This window comes from Schistocerca nitens, chromosome 8 (assembly GCF_023898315.1).
Source record: "Schistocerca nitens isolate TAMUIC-IGC-003100 chromosome 8, iqSchNite1.1, whole genome shotgun sequence".
NCBI classification, from domain to species: Eukaryota; Metazoa; Arthropoda; class Insecta; order Orthoptera; family Acrididae; genus Schistocerca; species Schistocerca nitens.
The window spans coordinates 310,745,017-310,758,482 of NC_064621.1; the positions used below are offsets into that span (position 1 = coordinate 310,745,017).

General features: G+C 41.6%; 1 protein-coding gene across 1 annotated transcript in view; it reads left to right on the forward strand.

Annotated features, from left to right (window-relative positions):
* The window catches only part of LOC126199541 (telomere zinc finger-associated protein-like), a 373,452-nt gene that overhangs the window by 272,555 nt on the left and 87,431 nt on the right, over positions 1-13,466 (forward strand). The window lies entirely within an intron of this gene.

Consider the following 13,466-nt stretch of genomic DNA (forward strand, 5'->3'; position numbering starts at 1 on the left):
CAGAAGGCCGAACGTGCAGGGTGGCGGCGGACTGTACGTACACTAGATTTGGAGGGCCGGGTTCTACAGGATATTGAGACGAACCCCAATACAAGCTCCAGCCAAGTAGCACGTCAACATGATAAGCCAAATCGCGGTTGTTTGCATCCTGCATGTCAACCGCTACTATCCCTATCAACTGCAAAGAGTCCAAGCATTACCAGTAGAATTTACTATGTCATTACAATACGCAGAGAGGTTGGTAACTTACTATTTACAAGAAATGGCTGTACAGAAAAAAAGAACTTCACTGCACATTTCTGGGCCCTTCAACCTCACAAACCAACCAACCACTGCACATTGCAATCACTCTAAAGGAAGACAACTTATCAGCACGGAATTAGTTAAGGACGTACTGCTGTTTTGTCTTGGTGGCGGCGGCGACGCGTCGTGACGTGGATTCACGAATCACCGAAAGCGGTGCACAGTCTTTCTCACCCACATCATCTCGACTGTTGCCCACACACATACACATGGAGATTGATATCCGAGTTTGCCCAAACGCGGGCACTTCTCACTTCGTGGCGTCCCAGGTATGCTCAATGAGATGTTGCTCCTGAGCCCCTCATCATAGTGAAGTGTTCCTCAAACCATTCAGATTCTGTTTGGAGCTGTGATGTGGTGCATTGTCTTGTTGAAGTTACAGTTCGGCTGTAGTGTGTTACTGGTTAGTAAAAAGCAGAAGGTTCTTGCTTCGTTCGCTCGTAATAGACGGGAACAGAAAATATAAGAATCGTGTATCGATAAAGAAAACTAGGAGTAAAATCATGGCTCAGCGTGGGAAATACCACATCTATTCAAAAATAATAATAAGTGATTCCGCACTTGAACAGGTCTTCAGCTTTATTTTTTTAGAGGACGTGATATAACCTGTGATATGGACAAGGATATAGAAAATAAGATTAACAACTAACCATCAGTATGCAGAATGATAAATAAAACATCACAAAATAAAATTCCGAAGGAAACAAAACTAAAATTTTACAAAACCACGGCTACAATAATGTTTCTATATGAAAGTCAGTCATGGATCCATAAAAAAGTGATAAAAGTAAACTACAAGCAGCAGAAATAAGAGTTCTCAGGAAAGTTAGTGGTGTTACCAAGGAAGACCATATAAGGAACGATGATATTAGGAGTCAAGTAGATATTTATAATATTAATGAAAAGACTGAAGGTATATGTGTCTGGCGCAGTTGTATCGGTTACTGCTGCTACAATGGCAAGTTATCAAGATTTAAGTGAGTTTGAATGTGGTGTTATAGACGGCGCACGACCGATGGACACAGCTTCTCCCAGGCAGCGATGAAGTGAGGATTTTCCCGTACGACCATTTCGCGAGTGTGACATGAATATCACGAATCCGGTAAACATCAAATCTCCGACATCGCTGCGGCCGGAAAAAGATCCTGCAAGGACAGGACCAACGACTGAAAATAATCGTTCAACGTGACAGAAGTGCAATCCTTCAGCAAATTGCTGCAGATTTCAATGCTGGGCTATCAACAAGTGTCAGCGTGCGAACCATTCAACGAAACATCATCGATATGGGCTTTCGGAGCCGAGAGCCCACTCGTATACCTTTGATGACTGCACGACATAAGGCTTTACGCCTCGCCTCGGTCTATCAACATTGACATTGGACTGTTGATGACTTGAAACAAGTTGCCCGGTCGGACGAGTCTCGTTTAAAATCGTATCGAGTGGATGGACATGTATGGGTATGGAGACAACCTCAAGAATCCATGGACCCTGCACGTCAGCAGGGAGGCTGATTGTGTGGGGCGTCTGCAGTTGGAGTGATGTGGGAGCCCTGATACGTCTGGATACGACTCAGACAGGTGACACGTATGTAAGCATCCTGTCTGATCACCTGCATCCATTCATGTCCGTTGTGCAATCCAACGGACTTGGGCAATTCCAGCAAGACAATGCGACACCCCACACGTCCAGAATTGCTACAGAGTGGCTCCAGGTACACTCTTTTGAGTTTAAACACTTCTGCTGGCCACCAAACTCTTCCGATATGAACATTATTGATCATATCCATGGCACGTCGTGTTATGGCGCTTCTGCGTGGTCGCGTGGGGGACCCTGCGCGATATTAGGCAGGTGTATCAGTTTCTTTGGCTCTTCAGTTTTTATATATTCATAAAGAATGACACGATTTGGTACGTCTATATTTCTAAAAGTAGTAAACATATACAATGAATTTTTGTTTGATGAACTGGAAGCTCAAAAGTTATTTTTGTATCTTTTCATAGGTGTTCAGTATGTACCCCTTGAAACGCACGCCATATTTCAGTGCAGTATTCAAACTGTTCCCACATTCGGCGAGCACGTCTTGAGTTACAGCTTCGACAGCTACTGTTATACGATTCAGTTCATTCATTGTTGTTGGTGACGGAGGCACACTAGCAGAGTCTTTTATAAACCCCCACAGGAAATAATCACATGCAGTCATGTCCGGTGAGCTTGGTCCAGTGCGACCGATCCATAATTCAGTAATCCTTTGACTTAAAAATTCCCACACTTCCAGACGCCAGTGTGGCGGTGCCCCATCGTGTTGGTAAATGAAATCATTCGAATCTGTCTCCAACTGTGGGAGAAGGAGGTCCTCAAGCATATCGAGATACGTAACAGTGATCTCTGCAAAGAAAAACTGACCATACATCTTTTCCCGTCAAACTGCACGAAACACATTAAATTTTGGAGAGTCCCTCTCATGTTGTACAATATTATGTGGTTGTTCCTTCCTCCATATTCCCACATTATGACGGATCACCTTTCCGTTCAAATCGAATGTTGCCTCGTCACTAAACACTAAGCGTGGAAGAAAACTGTCATCCTCCATCCTGCCTAGAACGAAATTACAGAACTCCACTCGTTGTTGTTTGTCACCTTCATGAAGAGCTTGCAATAGCTGAATTTTGTATGGTTGCATATGTAAACGTCGACGCAACTTACGACAGATGTACATCGGGGGCGTGTTGAACTATCGAGCTGGACGGCGAATGGATTTCTGAGGACTCCTTGTGAAACTATAGCGGATACGTTCGACGTCTGTGTCAGCCACTCGGGGACGGCCCGGGTATCTGTCTTTACACAAACAACCTGTTCCTCGGAACTGTTCATGTCATCGTGTAATACTCTGTGCTGCAGGAGGATCCACACCATACCCAGTACGGAAGTCACGATGAACAGTTATTACTGACCCGCACTGCGCAAACCGTAGAACACAAAACGCTTTCTGTTTTTACTAGAACTGAAGTGGGCGCACACTGCTGATATGTAGCGGGCACCATGTAAAAGTCGAGAGTTTGCTCTTACCAACAGTACATTGTTCACGCATATATCTCAAATAACATAGTAGTCAGGATTTTTTGAAAATCAGATGAAAGTTGAAACGCCTGAAGCGCAAGAAGAAGAAAAAGAAGAAGAAGTATCAGGGACTCCCATTTCGTCAGACATAGATAACCCCTATACAAATATCTCCACCACCTGCCTGGCCGCCCCACTTTTGACGAGTGGAATCCATCAGCTCATGTTTTCGGCGTATTCGTTTCTTGTAATCGACGTGTACAAACGCGCATTGATCTAGACGGTCTTCTTCCGTGAGTATAGCATCAAATAGCAGTATAACTGCGCTTGCAACCAACTTTACACATAATTTGAAATCTTTACGAAACTTCTTCTCGCTTATAACCCCCACAAAGTGATGAAAGCAAGAAAGTTTATCGCTTACTACATTTTTGCTGTTCATGTAGTACAACTAACGCTTAAAGCATGACGTTTTAATTCACTTCCTGACTGCTAACTGTATTCGCGTCATATTTTGTAGACAGTATTCTCATATACCGCTGAACGTACCAGCAGAATTATAGCATAGTACTCCACGCAGTTAAAGAGATTTGACACCATAATCACTGAGATGCGTGAAAAACTGCCGCATCATGTATGTAGTTTACATTTATTACTTCTTTGCTACTAACTCTATTCGCAACACATTTCGCAGGTAGTTTACCAAACGTCGCTGAATAAACTTACAAAATATATTATTATAAGACACTTAATTTAGGACATACGGCGTCAAATACTGATATGTGTTAGTAACTGCCGTAACATATATGACGTTTTTATTTATTACTTCTTTACCACGAACCCTATTCAGAACATATTTCTCAGACAGTAGCCACATATGACACTGGATGGACCTGCAAAATTACATCATCGTACGGAATATTGCTCAGGAGATACGATGTCATAAACATTGAGGCGCTTGACGATGAAACGGCAGGGTGAAATTCACTAGAAATACAGGTGAAAAATGTGTTCTAATAGAATGAAATAGGTTAAATGCAAGTGAAATATATTTGACATGAGCTTATATGGGCAAGGCCACGAGTAAAAAGTCGTCCTGAACGCCAAGAAAGTTGCAACAAAATTTGGTACACATATTACTTACAATCTGGAAAGAAATATTGTAAGGGTAAGAAGTACCAGCCTTCAGTTGTGGTGGGGGTGATGATGTGAAGAGAGAAGGGAGATGAGTAGGAGAGAGGGTGGAGGAGGAGATGGACAGACATTTGTGGGATGAAGAGATGAACCGTGAGACAGGGAGGAGGTGATGGAGGAGGAGGAGGAGGAGGAGATAGATAGGGCAAGAGGAGATGGACAGAGAGAGGGGAAGGAGAACATGGGGAGGGAAAGGAGGAGTCAGAGAGAGAGAGGGGGGAGGAGGAGATAAATAGAGAGAGGAGAGGCGGATATGTACATATAAAGGGAAGACGAGCCAATTGACAGGAAAAGGAGAGAGGAGATGTACAGAGAAAGAAAAGAGGAAGAGACTGACAGAGAGAGGAGGAAGGAGGAGATGAACAGAGAGGAGAAGGAGGGCATTGGACAGAGAAAGGGGGAAGGAGGAGATGGGGGCGAGGATAAGGACAGAGAGAGTGTCGATAAGGTGTTGAACTGGGAAAGAAGAAGGTGAGGGTGGTCAGAGAGAGAGAGAAAGAGGGAGGAGGAGATGGACAGAGAGAGGGGAAGGAGAAGATGGACAAAGAGAGGGGAATGGAGGAGGTGGACAGAAGCTAGCATTGGAGGAGTTGGTCAAGGGGGTGGGTGATGGGCAGAGAGAGGGGGAAAAAGGAGCTGGACTGCCGGAAGATACACTATGTGATCAATGGTATCCGGACACCTGGTTGAAAATGACTTACAAGTTTGTGGCGTCCTCCATCGGTAATGTAGGCTTGATGACAGCTTCCACTCCCGCAGGCATACGTTCAATCAAGTGCTGGAAGGTTTCTTGGGGAATGGCAGCCCATTCTTCATGGAGTGCTGCACTGAGGAGAGGTATCGATGTCGCTCGGTGATGCCTGGCACGAAGTCGGCGTTCCAAAACATCCCAAAGATGTTCTATAGGATTCAGGTCACGACGCTGTGCAGGCCAGTCCATTACAATGATGGTGTCGTGTAACCGCTCCGCCACAGGCCGTGCATTATGAACACGTGCTCGATCGTGTTGAAAGATGTAATCGCCATTCCCGAATTGCTGTTCAACAGTGGGAAGCAAGAAGGTGCTTAAAATATCAATACAGGCCTCAACTGTGATACTGACACGCGAAACAAGGGATGCAAGCCCCCTCAATGAAAAACACGACCACACCATAACACCACTGTCTCCGAATTTTACTGTTGGGACTACACACGCAGGCAGATGACGTTCACCGGGCATTCTCCATTCCCACACCATGCCATCGGCCCGCCACATTGTGTACCGTGATTCGTCATTCCACACAACGTTTTACCACTGTTCAATCGTCTGTTGTTTACGCTCATTAAAGCAAGCGAGACGTCGTATGGCATTAATCGGCGTGATGTGTGGCTTATGAGCAGCCGCTCGATCTTGAAATCCAAGTTTTCTCACCTCCCGCCTAACTGTTACAGTACTTGCAGTGGATCCTGATGCAGTTTGGAATTCCTGCGTGATGGTCTACATAGATGTCTGCCTATTAGACATTACGACCCTCTTCAACGGTCGGCGGTCTCTGTCAGTCAACAGACGAGGTCGGCCTGTACGCTTTTGTGCTTTACGTGTCCCTTCACGTTTCCACTCTTCTGTCACTTCGGGAACAGTGGACCTAGGGATGTATAGGAGTGTGGAAATCTCGCTTACAGACGTATAACACAAGTGACACCCAATCACCTGACCACGTTCGAAGTCCGTGAGTTGCACGGAGCACCCCATTCTGCTCCCTCACGATGTCCAATGACTACTGAGGTCGCTGAGGTGGTAGCACAATGCACCCAATATGAAAAACGTTTTTTTTTGGGGTCTCCGGATACTTTTGATCATACAGTGTAACTGTTTAACAGCGTGTAACACTGCAGGACGCAGCTAGTTGCATTTCAAACATAGTAAATTAAGTGTGTTATTCATATTAGTTGGTAGTTCGACAATAAACAGAAATTTTAGCTCTATCTTTAATTTCAGATTCTCACCAATAGCAGCTTTGTCAGGATGTGTGCACATACACAGTGGTAAGTGCCAAAACCATGGCTGTCAGTAGTAGTAATGTGTGTAGTGTTTGTGTCAGGAAAAATCTTTTCAGGACGATTTGTACGAAAATGAGGATAGTGTGAAAACTGCAACTGATATAAAGATTCTGAATATATTCATGAACGCATATACGCTTCAAAAGTTGTATCTAATCAGGTATGTGTGAATATTTGTTTAAGCAAGTAAGCAATTTTAAGGTGTATCCCTTACCATAGCTTACGTGCACTTACGTAACAAAGTTATGGTAGAAATATTAAGGGCCATCCGTAACATTAGTTACATGCTCTAATAAGGTGCTTGCTACAATTAATTCTGTGTGTGCGTTATCATAGATTAATTTTTGAGGTTATTATATCTGACTATTGCAAACATTATGTATGCAAATCTTAGTACCAATTCGGACTTTCTAAACTGTATTTTTGAGAGGTTTCGTAATAAAGTTTCATTAATTCGCCCAACAAATAAGTAGTGATAAGTCAGTGCTAACACATTTTAAGTGCACTCACTTTGTAAGTAACCAATGTTAAATAACCACTGACAAACTTTCAAGAACAAAATTTTGGGTAAAATATACCATTTCAAAAACATGCAGTTACTGCAGATACATTTGAAAACATGTCACTTTCCTGAATAAAAAAATTCAGGTTGCAAGTAACTGGAATATGTTAGTCATTACAGCGTAATTTCTCGAAACAACCAACTTGTCACTTACCATTGTTTACAGCCGAGGTTTTAACAACTTGATTTTAGTGTTCCAAGTAAACGCACATCGTACACCGCTGTTGTCTTCGTTGGCAGAACTTCTTACTGATCTGTTGATAGCTCGGGGGAGACTACGAAACTGTACTGAATGGCGTTTCCAGTTTTCCTATACTCCCCTACGATGAGAATTTACTGTTTTTCAGCATAAATACAGTCGGTATTTTCTCTAAATGTTGATACTGTATTTTGATGTCCCAGTATCCAACTTAACAAAAGGAGGATTCACAATCTAACTGATCCTTAGCAAGTGTCAAAAATTGTGCTGATACAATGTCATTTATTCGTCAACTCAGGCTCCGTACTCTCTATCGTTCAACATGTGTGGTCAGCCCCCATTTTGTCCGGGATTGCAAGTTGTGCTTTGAAGATGGTGGTACTCTCTGTACACTCTTCACACTGTGAACAATGTTCGATACACAATGCCCCGTGCTTCTGCCTCAAGTTAGAATTCCGCGTTCAAACTTACAAAGTGAAGGCATAATCAGGTTAGAAAACATTTCCAAATACATACGTTGTCTTAGTGTAATTGAGGATGAGTTGGATTTGTATTTTAGAGGAGTGGAGGAATGTGGAAGAACTGTGTTAGATAGCAAAAAGAAAAAATTATTGGATTAGTTTTAGGTCTAGCGTTGCATAACACGATCGAAATAGCATACTGTCATTACCTTTTTTAAGCAACATGGCTGTTTCCACAGATACTTCGCCACAGTGAATTACTAGCTCTCATAAGGAAAAGACTGCCTCACATTTCATTTCATGTCATAGTGGCAAGAAAATTTATTTTGAGGTAAGAAACTGCTAATATGAGAGTAGGGATGGAAGCGACAGGAAAAATCAGGTTCATATCTTTCGTATTCCATCAGTAGGATTTCGGCAATTTTTTTATCAGATGTGTTTTACAGAATTCTACCAGATTAATCGTACTCACAGTTATCAGGCTAACGCGAAGTGTTCCATATGTAATAAAGAAATACATGGGATGTGCAGGCACGAATTAATGTACCTTGAAGAGCTGTAGAAAGTACGTTCTAACTAGGAAATATAATATTTCCGGACCCGTGAACGTGTAACATATCTCTTACTGCTATAAGTGACATATGTTCCCCAAAAGTTTGGCCATTTTTTTGTTGTACTCTGTACATCTTGTAAACTAACAGTTCCAGTCGTTTAATGGTCGTTTGTTTGTCAGCTCAGGAATCAGTATTCTCTGTAGTTAAAAATATGTGATCAGCCTTACTTTGTCCGGGATTACGGTTATGTCTTCAACATGGGGCACTCTGTGCACTCTTTACAATGTGCACCAAAAATGTCGAATTTGTGAACAACGTTCGATACATAATGTCCCGTGATTCTATCTCAAGTTAGCATTCCGCATTCAGGCTTTGGTTAAGTCTCTTAGTGAAGGCATAATAATTTAAAAGACGCTTCTAAATTCATACCTTTTTTAGTGTAGCTGAGGATGACTTTACTGTATGGTTAAATGATGATGGCGTCCTCTTGGGTAAAATAATCCGCAGGTAAAATAGCACCCCATTCGGATCTCCGGCCGGGGTCTACTCAGGAGGACGTCGTTATCAGGAGAAAGAAATCTGGCGTTCTACCGATCGGAGCGTGGAATGTCAGATACCTTAATCGAGCAGGTAGGTTAGAAAATTTAAAAAGGGAAATGGATTGGTTAAAGTTAGATATAGTAGGTATTAGTGACGTTCGGTGGCAGGAGGAACAAGACTTTTCGTCAGGCGATACAGTGTTATAAATACAAAATCAAATAGGGGTAATGCAGGAGTCGGTTTAAAAATGAATAAAAAAATAGGAATGCGGGTAAGCTACTACAAACAGCATAGTGAACGCATTATTGTGGCCAAGATAGACACGAAGCCCACGCCTACTACAGTAGTACAAGTTTATATGCCAACTAGCTCTGCAGACGACGAAGACATTGAACAAATGTATGATGAAATAAAAGAAATTATTCAGATAGTGAAGGTAGACGAAAATTTAATAGTCATAGGTGACTGGAATTCGGTAGTAGGAAAAGGGAGAGAAGGAAACATAGTAGGTGAATATGGATTGGGGGGAAGAAATGAAAGAGGAAGCCGCCTGGTAGAATTTTGCTCAGAGCACAACTTAATCATAACTAACACTTGGTTCAGTAATCATAAAAGAAGGTTGTATACATGGAAGAAGCCTGGAGATACTGACAGGTTTCAGATAGATTATATAATGGTAAGACGGAGATTTAGGAACCAGGTTTTAAATTGTAAGACATTTCCAGGGGCAGATGTGGACTCTGACCACAATCTATTGGTTTTGAACTGTAGATTAAAACTAAATAAACTGCAAAAAGGTGGGAATTTAAGGAGATGGGACCTGGATAAACTGAAAGAACCAGAGGTTGTACAGACTTTCCAGGAATGGGGGAAAAAAATACAGTAGAAGAAGAATGGGTAGCTTTGAGGAATGGAGTAGTGAAGGGAGCAGAGGATAAAGTAGGTAAAAAGACGAGGGCTGCTAGAAGTCCTTGGGTCACAGAAGAAATATTGAACTTAATTGATGAAAGGAAACAATATAAAAATGCAGTAAATGAAGCAGGCAAAAAGGAATACAAACGTCTCAAAAATGAGATCGAATGGAAATGCAAAATGGCTAAGCAGGGATGGCTAGAGGACATCTGTAAGGATGTAGAGGCTTATCTCACTAGGGGTAAGATAGATACTGCCTACAGGAAAATTAAAGAGACTTTTGGAGAGAAGAGAACCACTTGTATGAATATCAAGAGCTCAGATGGAAACCCAGTTCCAAGCAATGAAGGGAAAGCGGAAAGGTGGAAGGAGTATATAGAGGGTCTATACAAGGGCGATGTACTTGAGGACAATATTATGGAAATGGAAGAGGATGTAGATGAAGATGAAATGGGAGACATGATACTGCGTGAAGAGATTGACAGAGCACTGTAAGACCTGAGTCGAAACAAGGCCCCGGGAGTAGACAACATTCCATTAGAACTACTGACGGCCTTGGGAGAGCCAGTCCTGACAAAACTCTACCATCTGGTGAGCAAGATGTATGAGACAGGCGAAATACCCTCAGACTTCAAGAAGAATATGATAATTCCTATTCCAAAGAAAGCAGGTGCTGATAGATGTGAAAATTACCGAACAATCAGTTTAATAAGTCACAGCTGCAAAATACTAACGCGAATTCTTTACAGACGAATGGAAAAACTAGTAGTAGCCAACCTCGGGGAAGATCAGTTTGGATTCCGTAGAAATACTGGAACACGTGAGGCAATACTGACCCTACGACTTGTCTTAGAAGCTAGATTAAGGAAAGGCAAACCTACTTTTCTAGCATTTGTAGACTTAGAGAAAGCTTTTGACAATGTTGATTGGAATACTCTCTTTCAAATTCTGAAGGTGGCAGGGGTAAAATACAGGGAGCGAAAGGCTATTTACAATTTGTACAGAAACCAGATGGCAGTAATAAGAGTCGAGGGACATGAAAGGGAAGCAGCGGTTGGGAAGGGAGTGAGACAGGGTTGTAGCCTCTCCCCGATGTTAGTCAATCCGTATATTGAGCAAGCAGTGAAGGAAACAAAAGAAAAATTTGGAGTAGGTATTAAAATCCATGGAGAAGAAATAAAAACTTTGAGGTTCGCCGATGACATTGTAATTCTGTCAGAGACAGCAAAGGACTATAAGAGCAGTTGAACGGATTGGATAGTGTCTTGAAAGGAGGATATAAGATGAACATCAACAAAAGCAAAACGAGAGTAATGGAATGTAGTCGAAATAAGCCGGGTGATGCTGAGGGAATTAGATTAGGAAATGAGACTCTTAAAGTAGTAAGGAGTTTTTCTATTTGGGGAGCAAAATAACTGATGATGGTCGAAGTAGAGAGGATACAAAATGTAGACTGACAATGGCAAGGAAAGCGTTTCTGAAGAAGAGAAATTTGTTAACATCGAGTATAGATTTAAGTGTCAGGAAGTCGTTTCTGAAAGTATTGTATGTGAAGTGAAACATGGACGATAACTAGTTTGGACAAGAAGAGAATAGAAGCTTTCGAAATGTGGTGCTACAGAAGAATGCTGAATATTAGATGGGTAGATCATATAGCTAATAAGGAGTTATTGAATAGGATTTGAGAGAAGAGAAGTTTGTGGCACAACTTGACTAGAAGAAGGGATCTGTTGGTAATACATGTTCTGAGGCATCAAGGGATCACCAATTTAGTATTGGAGGGCAGCGTGGAGGGTAAAAATCGTATAGGGAGACCAAAATATGAATACACTAAACAAATTCAGAAGGAACCCGTTTCGGGACTGAAGACCACAACAACAACAGAGGATGACTTGGATTAAGGTGTTAGAGGTGTAGAGGAATATGGAGGAAGTGATCTTTTAGTCTCTGTTAGATCGCAAACAGACGAAATCAACGCATTAATTTTAGGTCTAGAGACGCATAAAGCATTCAAAATAGCTTCCTATCATTACCTACTTTATGCGGTGTTTTCAATGCTTCAGTATTTGTATACTGAAATTCCGTAACTTTCAAAAGTCCAGAACACACTCAAACAAACGTTATATTTACTTTAGAGGAATTGCTTGTTTTTAATTCAATCGCAATTAAGGTAGGTAGATTCACATTTCCTGGTGAACTGATTTCGTTTTCTTAATCCATATTTCCATTTCAAAAGCTCAGTTTGTATTGCCAGAACTGTGTACAGATTATTCAGCGTTTCCTAGACGAAAAACTCGTTTTAAAATCAGCTGCAGTATAGTCTTCGCTAAGACGGATGGTAGGTTTGCAAGATAAATACACAGAGTAACTGAGTATGATTTCCACACCTCCTTTTATCCCAAGCATACCTAAGCAGGCAATTATTGTTATGCAGGAGTCGATCTGATAGATTTATTATTAAAGCACCTTCCAACATTACATAAGAGTCACCTTATCCCCTGCCTACCATCTGAGTCTGAACTTAGACGACTAGCCCATGACAGCCAAATAACGTAGACGAGACTAAATTGCGTGAGACATGTTCTCCTCACCCTCGTAATTGCAGCGCAGCCTTTGAAGATTTCGTTGCGAGAAAAGTTATTACTCCTGTCTAGCACCTACTCACCGGAGGAATAATGTGTCATTCGTAATTAAATGGACGTATATATCTGCATACGCCCTTTCTGAACTTACCCCCTTACGTGAAAGAATTATTATTCATAAGAGCAGTATATCGTAAAAATTTTGAGTTACAAATGTTTCTTCCACTCTGGAATTGCTGGTGAGTATAATCTTTATCGCCTGGCAGTAAACTTTATTTCGAAAGCAGCCATCGCATAAATCTGTCGATGATAGCCGAGGAACTTGTTTGCCTGCACAGTTATCCAGTGAGAGAATTGACGTCGAAGCTGGGTAGACAGCTGCCGAAAACTGACCTTTCTGTCATAACATTACTGAATTCGTAAATGCCATTCTTAATGATTTTTTCTCAGTGGAAACGGCGTCTGTATTTATAATAAAACTCAATAATTTTACCCGTGTATGAAGCATATATTACCAGTGGGTGCAAAGCAGGGATTCATTTCCTCACCTAAGATATAAATTTACGGTTTGGAGAGACACTAGCCCTAAAGACGGGAAAGTAAGAGTTCAGAAATTAATGCACCTTCATTCTGGCAGGACTGCCACTGATGCTTGATTCGAATAGCTCGACTCAAATACCTGGCTCTCTCAGGCGTTAGTTTTTGCACCAACAGTACCAGCAGACACAGAACATGTTTTGTACAAATCTTACATACATTATAACGTGATACCAGTTCTAAAGATTTTTTTTTCAAGTACCCAGTTAGCACTGTTTGATAGAGTACGATGTCGAATCTTATTTTTAAAAATATTAAACACAACACAATTTTTTCTTCCTTCTCAATTATTTACCTCTCGATATTAATTCAATACAGTTCTATAAAAACTTTTTGATCTTACCTTCTTTTGCAAGGACGTGAAGATCTTGTGGGGTGGATACACGTGAGCACGCCAAGTTGAGCTGTCCATGAGAAGAAAAGAGTGTTTCTGAATGCACACCGGCAACTCTGAGTGTTCGCTCA